Raw genomic sequence first — 15,165 nt, forward strand, 5'->3', positions numbered from 1 at the left:
TCATTTTTTATACAAGTTACACTAGATCATTACACATTCTAGTACACTTCTAGAGGCATTCATATAGAGTCACATTTTCTTCTAGTATCGAGTTGTAATTTTTGGTTGTAAGTAAATAGAGGTGCGATGTTCATCATCATTATTAGAGCATTGCCCCAGTGAGGAAATATAAAGAATAAAAATAAAAAATGCCAAAAAGAGCCCATACAATAATGAGAGAAGGGGTAATGTTACTATATTTTTCCACACTTGTGCTTCAAAGTAGCATCGTGTTTTCATATAGAGTGTCTCCCATGTAGTCAATTTCATATACTAGCGGGAATTTCTCATTATAGAACTTGGCTTGTATATTTCGATGGTGGCCTTCCTCAAATGCTCGCGGTCTTCTAGAGCAAGCAAGTTGGATGCACACCCACTTAGTTTCTAGTTTGAGCTTCCATACACTTAGTGCATCTATTGCATGGCAATCCCTACTCCTTGCATTTACATCAATTGATTGGCATCTCCTTAACCCGTAGATTAATTAGCCGCGTCGATGTGAGACTTTCTCATTTTTTGTCTTGTCCATATTAATCTCTACCATCACATTCTATTCAACCCATGGTGTTATATCCTGGCTTGCGCTCATGTATGCGTGGGGGTTGAAAAACTAAAGCGCGTTAAAAAGTATGAACCAATTGCTTGGTTGACGCCGGGGTAGTGCATGATTTATACTTTATGTTAAGAAGATGGAGCCTGACAAGGCTATATGATTTTGTAGGGAGAACGTTCTTTAGCATCTTTATTTTGAAAGACATGATTGTTTGTTAGTATGCCTGAGTATTGCTGTCTTTATGTCAAATTATAGAATATTGCTTTGAATCATTCAGATCTAAATATTCATACCATAAAATAAAGATTACATGATAGACATGTTAGGTAGCATTCCACATCAAAAATTCTGTTTTTATCATTTACCTACTCGAGGACGAGCAGGAATTAAGCTTGGGGATGCTTGATACGTCTCCAACATATCTATAATTTTTTATTGTTCCGTGCTATTATAGTATCAATCTTGGATGCTTTATATGAAATTATATATCATTTTTTGGGACTAACCTATTAACCTAGTGCCTAGTGCCAGTTGCTGTTTTTTGCTTGTTTTTGGCTTTTCGAAGAAATCAGTACCAAACGGAGTCCAAACACTACGAAACTTTTTTTGATGATTTCTAGACCAAGAGAGATCCTAGAAGGTTCAGGAGAAGACCAGACGAGCCACAAGGGAGCGACAACTCACCATGCGTGCACCCTTGGGCTTGTGGGCCCCTCATGGCACATCTTGACCTAATTCCATCTCTATAAATTCTCAAATGTTCCCAATACATTAGAGATCGACCCAAAACTCTTTTTCTTCCACTGCAAGTTTCTGTTCTTCCGAGATACCATCTGGAGGCCTTCTCCGGTACTCTACCGGAGGGGGAATAGATCACGAAGGGCTTCTTGTATGTGCATCTAGTGCCACCCCTAGTTGGTTTTGGAGTATTGATGACAAACTTGGTTGAGGGACTAATGTGTTTGTGAGAATTGTAGGATAACACAAGTAGTAGTCCCTTATTGATTCAGTTTACCCATCAGAGATGACCCCTAAAAATGTGTGAAGACATTGAAGACAACGGTGGTTTGTGAAGACATTCACGATGAATAATATGACATGTGAAGACATTCACTTGAAGACTATGGAGTGCGAAGACATAGTTATTTCGTAGTTTCCTTTTCTTCTTTATTGAGTCATAGGAACCACCGTACTGTTAAGTGGGGTCCAAGTGAACAAAGTCAGATGAGTGATGTGATACTCAACCAAAATCCTATATCTTCGAGCAAAGACAATGAGAGCAAGTCTTATCCAGAGTTGGATGAGTCAGCTTTGCTTGTAGCCCAAGCCAAGCTGCCGCGTATGTCTGAAATCCGACCATTGGACACGTGTCGGTTCCTTGGTGACCTAGGGTCATTTCAGACATATCATGTCAGGTTGCTTCCTGGCTTTAAATAGCCCACCCCTACACGATAAATTGGTGGCTGCTTGGAGTTAGTGCATGGCTTTTGTTGTTTGAGAGCAACCCACCTCCGAAGCCTTTGAGAGAGAGAGATCCTTGCGAGGACAAAGCCCAAAACACCCAGAGCCAAAGAGTGTTATGCATCACTGAAGTCTTTCTGTCTGCGTGACCTGAAGACTTGTTACACTTGAGGACTGTGAATCCTCCAGCCGGTTAGGCATCGCATTCTGAGCATCCAAGAGCCATTGTGGATCGTCGGTGAACGAAGTCTATGAAAGTTTGGAAGTCTACCTTGAAGACTTACCAGAGTGATTGGGCGAGGACTAGGTGTCCTTAGCTCAAGGGGAATAAGGTGAAGACGTGGTCTTCTGAGTTCAATCTCAGCCTCCCTAACAAGACATACAGTTGTCACAGCAACTGGAACTGGTCTACCAAATCTCTGTCTTCACCAAGAAATTGGTTCTATCCCCAACTCCCTTTACTTTTTAGTTTGTCTTCGTGAAGTCATTGCTTGTCTGACTGATCTGATTGACTTCACTGTGTGAAGACTATTACCTGTTTGGCTTCATACTGTCTTCCATTCTGATCCATACTACCTAGTTGCTGATAATCTTCGTACTTTCACTATATTGCTTACTTGACTATGGCTTGTCTAGTGTAGTCTATCTTCCACTGCATATCAATAGGTTCATTTCATTCGTTTGTCTTCAAAGACCTCGTGTTTTGAAGACTTTCATAAAAATCGCCTATTCACCCCCCTCTAGTCGATAACTAGCACTTTCACTTCTACATCATCCTTGTTTCCTTTCTGATGATGCATGAGTAGTTCACCGCAGACCTACAAGTCCATAGCTAGTAGCTAGATGGCTTGTTCTCTCTCTCTTTGGTCTTTAATACAATGTTCTCCTCGATCTTCTTGGAGTTCTACTCGATGTAATCTTCTTTTGTGTTGTGTTTGTTGGGATCCGATGAATTGTGGGTTTATGATCATATTATTCATGAAAATTAATTAATTCTTCTCTGAATTGTTTTATGCATGATTATAATAGCTTTGTATTTCTCCCCGATCTATTTGTTTGGTTTGGCCTGCTAGATTGATTTATCTTGCAATGGGAGAGGTGATTTGTGATGGGTTCAATATTGCGGTGCTCAATCCCAGTGACAGAAAGGCACATGACACATATTTAGATTGTTGCCATTAAGGATAAAAAGATGGCGTTTATTCATATTGTTTGGGTTTACTTTGTCTACATCATGTGCTTAATGCATTACTCCATTTTTATAGCTTAATACCCTAGATGCATGCTGGATAGCGGCCGACGGGTGGAGTAGTAGTAGTAGATGTAGGTGTTGGGGAACGTAGCATACAATTTCAAAAAAATCCTATGCTCACGCAATATCTATCTAGGAGATGCATAGCACCGAGAGGGGGAGACTGTGTCCACGTACCCTCGTAGACCAAAAGCAGAAGCGTTAGTTTAACGTGGTTTATGTAGTCTAACGTCTTCTCGATTCAACCGATCAAGCACCGAACGTATGGCACCTCTAAGTTTTGCACACGCTCAACTCAATGACGTCCCTCGAACTCTTGATCCATCAAAGTGTTGAGGGAGAGTTTCGTCAGCATGACGGCGTGGTGACGGTGATGGTGAAGTGATCCGCACAGGGCTTTGCCTAAGCACTACGAAGATATGACCGGAGGCGTAAAGTATGGAGGGGGGCACCGCACATGGCTAACAATTGTTGGTGTGTGTTTTAGTGGTGCCCCCCTCATATATATAGATTGGAGGGGAGGAGAGGTAGCCAAGGGGGCGCCCTCCTACTTGGGGTCCTCCCAATTTGGCCTCCCCATTTCCTATTCCTATTCGGAGTAGGAAGGGAAGAGGGGGGATCCTATTCCCTTTTTCCTTTCCTCCTTCCCCTTTTCTACTCCAATTTGGCCAGCCCATATGGGAGGGGCGCACAAGCCCCTCTGGGGCTGGTATGTCCCCCTCTTGGCCCATTAAGGCCCATGCAGTTGTCGGGGGGATGCAGGGAACCCCTTCAGGTGACCTGTTGTGCACCTAGTACCCCCGGAACACTTCTGGTGTCCGAATATCATCGTCCAATATATGAATCTTTACCTCTCGACCATTTCGAGACTCCTCATCATATCTGTGATCTTATCCGGGACTCCGAGCAACATTCGGTCACCAAATCACATAACTCATATAATATAAAATCGTCATCGAACTTTAAGCGTGCGGACCCTACGGGTTCGAGAACTATGTAGACATGACCGAGACACCTCTCCGGTCAATAACCAATAGCGGAACCTGGATGCTCATATTGGTTCCTACATATTCTACGAAGATCTTTATCGGTCAAACCGTAATGACAACATACGTTATTCCCTTTGTCATCGGTATGTTACTTGCCCGAGATTCGATCATCGGTATCTTCATACCTAGTTCAATCTCATTACCGGCAAGTCTATTTACTCGTTCCGTAATGCATCATCCCGCAACTAACTCATTAGTCACAGTCACATTGCTTGCAAGGCTTATCATGATGTGCATTACTAGGAGGGCCCAGAGATACCTCTCCGATACTCGGAGTGACAAATCCTAATCTCGATCTATGCCAACCCAACAAACACCTCCAGAGACACTTGTAGAGCATCTTTATAATCACCCAGTTATGTTGTGACATTTTATAGCACACAATGTATTCCTCCGGTATTCGGGAGTTGCATAATCTCATAGTCAAAGGAATTTGTATAAGTCATGAAGAAAGCAATAGCAATAAAACTTACCGATCATTATGCTAAGCTAACGCATGGGTCTTGTCCATCACATCATTCTCCTAATGATGTGATCCCGTTCATCAAATAACAACACATGTCTATGGTTAGGAAACTTAACCATCTTTGATTAACGAGCTAGTCTAGTAGAGGCTTACTAGGGACACTCTGTTTTGTCTATGTATCCAAACATGTATCAAGTTTTCGGGTAATACAATTCTAGTATTAATAATAAACATTTATCATGATATAAGGAAATATAAATAACAACTTTATTATTGCCTCTAGGGCATATTTCCTTCAGTCTCCCACTTGCACTAGAGTCAATAATCTAGTTCACATCTCCATGTGATTAACACCAATAGTTCACATCTTTATGTGATTAACACTCATAGTTCACATCGCCATGTGACCAACACCCAAAGGGTTTACTAGAGTCAATAATCTAGTTGACAACGCTATGTGATTAACACCCAAAGAGTACTATGGTGTGATCATGTTTTGGTTGTGAGAGAAGTTTAGTCAACGGGTCTGCCACATTTAGATCCGTATGTATTTTGCAAATTTCTATGTCTACAATGCTCTCCATGAAGCTACTCTAGCTAATTGCTCCCACTTTCAATATATATCCAGATTGATACTCAGAGTCATCTGGATCAATGTAAAAGCTTGCATCGACGTAACTCTTTACGACGAACTCTTTATCACCTCCATAACTGGGAAATATTGCCTTAGTCCTCTAAGGATAATTTTGACCGTTGTCCAGTGATCTACTCCTGGATCACTGTTGTACCCCTTTGCCAAACTCATGGCAAAGTACACAATAGGTATAGTACACAGTATGGCATATCGTATAGAACCTATGGCTGAGGCATAGGGAATGACTTTCATTATCTCTCTATCTCCTGTCATGGTCGGGCTTTGAGTCTTAATCAACTTCACACCTTGTAATACAGGGAAGAACCATTTCTTTGGCTGATCCATTTTGAACTTCTTCAAAACTTTATCAAGGTATGTGCTCTGTGAAAGTCCAATTAAGTGTCTTGATCTATCACTATACATCTTGATGCCTATTATATAAGCAACTTCACTAAGGTATTTCATTGAAAAACTTTTGTTCAAGTATCCTTTTATGCTTTCTAGAAATTCTACATCATTTTTAATCAATAATATGTCATCCACATATAATATTAGAAATTTTATGGAGCTCCCACTCACTTTCTTGTAAATACAGGCTTCTCCGAAAGTCTGCATAAAACCATATGCTTTGATCACATTATCAAAGTGTATATTCCAACTCCGAGATGCTTGCACCAGTCCATAAATGGATCGCTGGAGCTTGCACACTTTGTTAGCACCTTTAGGGTCGACAAAACCTTCTGGTTGCATCATATACAACTCTTGTTTGAGAATACATGCAGTTGTAACGTCCATTTGCTAGATTTAATAATTATAAAATAAGGCAATTGCTAACATGATTCAGACAGACTTAAGCATCGCTACGGGTGAGAAGGTCTCATCGTACTCAACTCCTTGAACATGTCAAAAACCTTTCGCAACAAGTCAAGCTTTGCAGACAGTAACATTACCATCAAAGTCAGTCTTCTTCTTGAAGATCCATTTATTCTCTATGGCTCACCGATCATCGGGCAAGTCAACCAAAGTCCACACTATGTTCTCTCACATGGATCCTATATCGGATTCCATGGCCTCAAGCCATTTATCGGAATGTAGGCTCATCATCGCTTTCTCATAGTCCATAGGTTCGTCATGGTCTAGTAACATGACTTCCAGAACATGATTACCATACCACTCTGGTGCGGAATGTGCTCTGGTTGACCTACAAGGTTTGGTAGTAACTTGATCTGAAGTTTCATGATCATTATCGTTAGCTTCCTCTCTAGTTGGTGTAGGCATCACTGGAACTGATTTATGTGATGAGCTACTTTCCAATTCGAGAGAAGGCACAATTACCTCATCAAGTTCTACTTTCCTCCCACTCACTTCTTTCGAGAGAAACTCCTTCTCTAGAAAGGATCCATTCTTAGCAACAAAAATCTTGCCTTCGGATCTGTGATAGAAGGTGTACCCGACAGTTTCTTTTGGGTATCCTATGAAGACGCACTTCTCCGATTTGGGTTTGAGATTATCAGTTTGAAACTTTTTCACATAGGCATCGCAACCCCAAACTTTAAGAAATGACAACTTTGGTTTCTTGCCAAACCATAGTTGTCTCCTAAACGGATTTAGACGGTGCCCTATTTAACGTGAATGCATCTGTCTCTAATGCATAACCCCAAAATGATAGTGGTAAATCGATAAGAGGCATCATAGATCGCAGCATATCTAATAAAGTACGGTTACGATGTCCGGACACACCATTACGTTGTGGTGTTCCAGGTGGCATGAGTTGTGAAATTATTCCACATTGTTTTAAATGAAGGCCAAACTTGTAACTCAAGCATTTGCCTCCGCGGTCAGATCATAGAAACTTTATTTTCTTGTTACGATGATTCTCCACTTCACTCTGAAATTCTTTGAACTTTTCAAATGTTTTAGACTTGTGTTTCATCAAGTAGATATACCCATATCTGCTCAAATCATCTGCGAAGGTCAGAAAATAACGATACCCACCGCGTGCCTCAACACTCATTGGTCCACATACATCAGTATGTATTATTTCCAGTAAGTCATTGGCTCGCTCCATTGTTCCGGAGAACGGAGTTTTAGTCTTCTTGCCCATGAGGCATGGTTCGCAAGTATCAAATGATTCATAACCAAGTGATTCCAAAAGCCCATCTGCATGGAGTTTCTTCATGCGCTTTACACCAGTATGACCTAAACGCCAGTGCCACAAATATGTTGCACTATCATTATCAACTTTGCATCTTTTGGCATCAATATTATGAATATGTGTATCACTACGATCGAGATTCAATAAACCATTTACATTGGGTGTATGACTATAGAAGGTTTTATTCATGTAAACAGAACAACAATTATTCTCTGACTTAAATGAATAACTGTATTGCAATAAACATGATCCAATCATATTCATGCTCAACTCAAACACCAAATAACATTTATTTAGGTCCAACACTAATCCCGAAGGTAGAGGGAGTCTGCGATGGTGATCTTATCAACCTTGGAATCACTTCCAACACACATCATCACCTCACCCTTAACTAGTCTCTGTTCATTCTGTAACTCCTGTTTAGAGTTACTAATCTTAGCAACTGAACCGGTATCAAATACCCTGGGGTTACTATGAACACTAGTAAAATACACATCAATAACATGCATATCAAAAATACCTTTGTTCATTTTGCCATCCTTCTTATCCGCCAAGTATTTGGGTTAGTTCTGCTTCCAGTGACCATTCCCTTTGCAGTAGAAGCACTCAGTTTCAGGCTTAGGTCTAGCTTTGGGCTTCTTCACGGGAGTGGCAACTTGCTTGTCATTCTTCTTGAAGTTCCCTTTCATTTCCTTTGCCCTTCTTTCTTGAAACTAGTGGTCTTGTCAACCATCAACACCTGATGCTTTTTCTTGATTTCTACCTTCGTCGATTTCAGCATCGCGAAGAGCTCGGGAATCATTTTCGTCATCCCGTACATATTATAGTTTATCACGAAGTTCTAATAGCTTGGTGATAGTGACTAGAGAACTCTGTCAATCACTATCTTTATCTGGAAGATTAACTCCCACTTGATTCAAGCGATTGTACTACCCAGATATTCTGAGTACATGCTCACTGGTGAGCTATTATCCTCCATCTTGTAGGAAAAGTACTTGTCGGAGGTGTAACGCCCCGGATGTAATTTGCCATATTTGTATTCCAATTCTTGCCATTTTCGGCTCTAAGTTATGAGATTTCCTGTGGTTGGGTTTTTTCTTCATTTTGCATTTTGTCCATGTCATGCATTTTATATCATGTCATCATGTGCATCTCTTTTGCATACATGTTCGTCTCATGCATCCGAGCATTTTCCCCGTTGTCCGTTTTGCAATTCGACACTCCTATGTCCTCCGGCGCCCCCTTTTGCCTCTTTTCGTGTGCGGGTGTTAAACGTTCTCGGAATGGACCGAGATTTGCCAAGCGGCCTTGGTACACCACCAGTAGACCGCTTGTCAAGTTTTGTGCCATTTGGAGTCCGTTTGATACTCCAACGGTTAACCGGGGAACCGTAAAGGCCTCGTGTGTGTTGCAGCCCAACACCCCTCCAAAGTGGCCCAATAACCCATCCAAACCCCCTCCACCCTCTCGGTTGTTCGATCACGATCGCATGGCCGAAAACCGCACTCCATTTGGACTCTCCAAGCTCCCTCTACCTATAAATAGACATCCCCCTCTGAAATTCGCGGATGAACCCTAGCCTTCTTCCATCCCGCGTTGCCGGACACGTCCAGTCCGGCCGGAAAAAAATCGCGCCGCCGTCCTCAGCCACTCCCGTGCCGCCACGTGGCGCGTCCGCCGCCCCCGCGCCAGCAGCCCGCCTGGCCCGGGACGCCCCCCCGAGCCCGCATCGCTCCTCCGCCGCCCGCGACCTCGCTTGCCGCGCCCCGCCGCCCGGCTTCGCCCACGACCTCCACGCCGGTCGCCCCGCCGCCGACTGACTCCGGCCGCCGTCACTGTCGTGGTGACCCCCCTGCCGCCGCCCACGCGGTGCTCCGCCGTGTCGCCGACCGGATCCGGCAAGCTCCGCTGTCTCCGGCCATTCCCTCCTCTGCTCCGTCCACCGCGAGCACTCCAGCGATCTCCTTCTCCAGCGAACCTCGTCATCCGTGCAACTCAGATCCAGATCCAGTCCAAACAAACCCTAGGGTTGACCCGAAATTCCTCCAATTCTTTTATTTTTGCATTTTCAAGCGCTGTTCAACATGCCATAACTCTGTCACCGTAGCTCCATTTTGCATGCATGATATATCAAAATGGTTATCATGATGTGCTTTTCATTTTATTCCATTGTGCCATGCTTGTTTGAGTCCATCTTGATGCCCAAATGACTGATGCGAGAGTGCTATAAAATGTTAGGTGTTGTTTCTTAGCAGAGTATGAGCTTTTGTCATTTTTGCTACAATTGTTGTGTGCTGCATATGGGCATGAGCTCTACAAGTGTTTTGGGCTATGCCATGCCATCTTTACAGGGGTGTATGCCATGTATTTTTGTGATCAATGTGGTGACTAGCACATGCATGCAAAGTAGCTCTCGTGATATTGCTAATTTCAGAGACTTAGAATTTCACTAAGTCTTTGCTCTGCTGTTATTTTTAGGCCATGTATTCATGTTGCTACAGTGAGATCCATGCTTCTTTTGAGTATGTTCAGTAAGGATGATTTGGACATATGGTCATGCTCTAGCCATCCATGTCCCTATTTGCATTTATGGAGTGACCTATCATGACTCAATCTTTCTCTACTTTTGCTATAAAATGTTCCTAGCAGATTGTTTGCGTGTTAATCAATTTTGCCAAGGTTGTTGTAGTTGATCCATGCAGGCTATGAACTTGTTCTTGCCATGGTTAGCTTCATGAACATGTATTATTGCTATTGCTATGCTTATCTTGTCATGCAATGCCTTGTGGTGAGTGAATCGACCTCGCAAAGAGGCCTTGTGGTGAGTGAATCTGTTAACGAAACTTGCTATGTTTACATGGGTGCCATCATATCTTCTGATCCTTTTTGGCTTATGGTCAGTAAGGGACTTTTGTTCTATGATTTGAGTAGATTCATGCCATGCCTTGTATTGCTATGTTCTGTTCCTGTAGCATGTTGTTATCTTGCTCTAAACATTGCTTCCTGATGTTAATTCCTGATATATTAGTATTTTCACCAAGTCTGTGAAGCTGATATCTTTTGCTCTTTTGCCATGCTTGTTTGAACCTGCTCTTTTGTGATTTAGCTGTAGCTCAGTGTTCATATTTTGTCAAGAATCTTGAGTAGATCACTTCCATGTGCTTTGTTGCTATGTTGGAGTGCATTAGCTTAGTTTCTTGTTGCATTCTAGATGGCATCGTGCTGTTAATCGCATAATTGTATCATTCTTGTTTTGCTTGTCATTTGCAAACCGTGCATCCGATTCCGGTGATCTTTATATCGATTTTGACCGAAATCAACTCATGTTTCCAGCGGCACACTTGGTTTGCCAAGTTGAGGCCTGGGTCAATCTTTTCCTTCTGGAGCACGCATATGCATTGCATATCACATCCCGCATATCATGCCATGTTTTGCATCATGTTGCTTGCGCATTGCATCGTGGTTGATTGTGTTTCCTTTGCTTGTGTTCTTGCTTTGGTTAGAGCCGAGAGACGAATACATGATCGAGGAACCTGTTGAGTACGCTTACGAGGATCAAGCTTTCGTCAACTCGGAGAACTTTGCAGGCAAGATGACCATACCCTCGAAATCACTTCTATCTTTGCTTGCTAGTTGTTTGCTCTATTGCTATGCTGCGATACCTACCACTTGCTATATCATGCCTCCCATATTTCCATGACAAGCCTTTAACCCACCTTTCCTAGCAAACCTTTGTTTTGGCTATGTTACCGCTTTGCTCAGCCCCTCTTATAGCGTTCCTAGTTGCAGGTGAAGATGGAGTTTGTTCCTTGTTGGAACATGATTATTTTTGGGATATCATTATTATATCTTGTTTACTTTAATGCATCTATATACTTGGTAAAGGGTGGAAGTCTCGGCCTTATGCCTAGTGTTTTGTTCCACTCTTCCCGCCCTAGTTTCCGTCATACCGGTGTTATGTCCTTGATTTTGCGTTCCTTATGTGGTTGGTGTTATGGGAACCCCTTGACAGTTTGCTTTGAATAAAACTCCTCTAGCAAGGCCTGACCTTGGTTTTACCATTTGCCTACCTACCACTATATACCTTCCCTTGGGTTCTGCAGACTCAAGGGTCATCTTCTTTTAAACCCCCCTCCCCCCCGGGCCACCTCGGGGAAACTCGAGGTTTGGTTTTACTCGTAGCCTGTCTCATCCAGCGTTGCCCTGAGAACAAGATACGTGCGACTCCTATCGGGATTTGTCGGCACATCAGGTGGCTTTGCTGGTCTTGTTTTACCATTGTCGAAATGTCTTGTAACCGAGATTTCGAGATTGATCCGGTCTTCCCGCTAGAAGGAATATCCTTTGTTGACCGTGAGAGCTTGTGATGGGCTAAGTTGGGACACCCCTGCAGGGTTATGAACTTTCGAAAGTCATGCCCGTGGTTATGGGCAGATGGGAATTTGTTAATGTCCGGTTGTAGAGAACTTGAAACTTAACTTAATTAAAATGAATCAACCTCGTGTGTAGCCGTGATGGTCTCTTCACTACAAAAAAATACACTTCCGTGATGATACGTGTTTGTCATAGTAGGTCGCGTTTTCTGTCATGCATGTACATCCATGAAGATTTTATGATAGAATCAAGATAGTCATACCTGTGCTGTCGTAGAAGTGTTCCATGACATTACCAAAATTATCATCATGGAAGTGTCCACTTCCATGACGATAAACCGCGTGTCACAGAAGTGCTTTCGTCAAGGGTGACCAACACGTGGCATCCATCGTAACGGAACGCCGTTAAGCTATCGGGTCAGGTTTTGGATCCGATAACCCGTTAACAGCCCCAACCAATGGGGATTTTCCACATGTAAAATCATCATTGGCTGGAGGAAACACGTGTCGGCTCATCGCTGGGACAGATGTCATCCACTCATTGGACAGAAGGCGCCTATGATACGTCGACACGTGGCATGACCCAACAGAGGCCCATTCCTATGAAAAGGCTGGCCCGTTTGACTTGGTCAAAAGGTGGCGGGCCGGCCCATGGAAATCCTGTTAACGGCCTGTTCGCATATAGCCTATTTACAGCCCGCTAACCCAAGGCCCGTTATGCCCTATTCGAATTAGGACCAGTAGCGTCATCTGGGCCATCCAATATGATTCCAGCCCATTTTCACTTCTGGCCCATGTATGGCCCATGACGTCTTTCGGCCCATATGAGGCCCTATGTAACTCTTGGCCTATTAACGGCCCGTGGTGAAACTGGCCCGTAATGAACAGTGTATCACTTTACACCCATTAACGGCCCGTGGTGAAACTGGCCCGTAAAGAACAGTGTATCACTTTATACCCATTAACGGCCCGTTATTCCGTTGGGCCGTTTCCAGCCCATGTTATCTTTCGGCCTTCTCAGAGCCCATTTATTCTTGGGCTATTTTCCAGCATTCGTTTACTTACGGCCCGTTACTGTCATTTTCTGCTTGTGGGCCAAATTCAGCCCGTGGTTACAGTCGGCCCGTTTGTGGTCCGTTAATACGTTGGGCCGTTTTCATAGCGTCATCAAATACGGCCTATTAACGATGGCCCGTTATGGTCGGCCCATGAACGGACGATTCCAACTCTAGCCCGTTTACGGCCAGAATGCGGTCTGTTTGGCCCATGTTTGGCCAATCGATCATACGGCCCGTATAAGGCCCATTGATGATACGGCCCGTAGAAGGCCCATTGTTTCTACGGCCCGTAGAAGGCCCACTGTTTCTACGGCCCGTAGAAGGCCCACTGTTTCTACGGCCCGTAGGAGGCCCAGTGTCACTACAGTAAATATTAGCCCATGGTTATTGTGGCCTAGTTTTAAAAAATAGGTTATTGCAGCCACTAGCAAACCGCAGAAAAAGAACTGCACTGACTACAAGCAAACAAATAAACAAGACAACAAGGAAATAAATAAGCAAGCAACTTACACTAGGCTATCACGGCTATTACACATATTACATCCACTGGGCATCAAAGTTCGCCACCAGTGCAAATATAGGGAACACAGCAGCATATAAACGCCGCAGCAAAACAAGTCCAGAACTGAAACCACTTCAGAAGAGCTCAAGAAACAATATCCTGGGTACCCATAATGCTGGCAAGATGCTTAGCAAGCTTATTAACTTTCTCTTGTTTGGCGCTTAAGTCCTCCAGCGCTTGCTGTTGCACCAGAAAGTATGCATCTGAATTCTGCAGGGACTTCCTCAGTCCTTCGGCTTCCTGTCGCATAACATCTGATCGATGTCTTTCAACTTGAAGTTGAGACTCAAGAAGCCGAACTGATTCAGGCAACGAGTTCGAAGAGCTGGTGCCAGCAGTGGTAGCCAGTAACTCGAACACTACATCAAGACAGGACTTTGGGGTTGTCTCAGTGTCTTCAATATAGTTTTTATCAGCTTTCTTGGAGACCAACAGGGATGTCTCACTATCTTGAACCTTATCTGCATTACTTCCTTTACCATTGCATAACAGGGTACTCTTCTCCAATATTTTATCCGCGTTCTAAAAGAGAAACAAACAAACACATCTCAGGTTTACAATGTAGTATATGAAACTCATTTTGGTAAACCAGTTCAGTAGTAAGGTGGACAGGATAACAGCATGAAACAAACATATATCTATGTAGTATGGTCACTGTATGGTCTATATCATTCTAGTTTATGTTGCCAAATCAAGATAGATACAGTTCGAATCATATCTATTTAAGACAAAGCAGCATAGACAGAATATAAGTGTGGGAAACTACACAGCAATAACAACACTTGTAATGTGCATGGCATGAGAACATAACTGTTTATTCAATTGAAACTGAAATCAACATAGAGCAAGTTACAACAGCAAACAGCCAAACACGTTGAAGAAACAGGTTTAAAACATACCTGTTGCGCCATTGGAGTTTCAATTGCATCCTTCAAATTTGAAATTAGTTGGTATCAGTAAATACAGTGATGCAAGAGCAAAGTAGTATGAACCATAGCTACGGAACCTGACCTGAGAACAATTCTTCTTCTGCTTTAAGCGTTGACTTCGGGTTCGGAGTGGTGGTCCTCGTGATTTGGGCACTGCAGTTGCCTTACTAACTGCTCGTGTTTGGGTGCTCTGTGGTGGAGACGGTGCTGTGTCAACGGGAACTGGGTGTCTATCTGCTGGGGTTGGGGTTAGAAGGGGTGTAGCTGGTTCTCTGTCCAACTGGGTAGGGGTACAATCTGCATGAGTGTGGGTTATGTGTGGTGGGGCTGGTTCTTGGGCAAGTACAACCGTGGTTCTATCTGCATCGACAGGTAGCACGATCTTTTCTGAAGACCGTGTTTTTACTCCCACAGATACTGCCATCACTCCCTCCAATTGAAATGGCTGATAAACAAGAAAAGTAATTGAATGTACAGACATTGTAAGATAGACAGGTGCAATGGATAGTAGGGAAGAAAACAGGGCATGAAATAATTCACATTTATGTTGTCTAAGCAAACAGAATAGCAGGACATAATTTCACATATATGATGGCTAATTAAACAGGATAGCATGACACAATTTCACATGTAT

Source organism: Triticum aestivum, chromosome 3A (genome assembly GCF_018294505.1).
Source record: "Triticum aestivum cultivar Chinese Spring chromosome 3A, IWGSC CS RefSeq v2.1, whole genome shotgun sequence".
In the NCBI taxonomy this organism is placed as follows: domain Eukaryota; kingdom Viridiplantae; phylum Streptophyta; class Magnoliopsida; order Poales; family Poaceae; genus Triticum; species Triticum aestivum.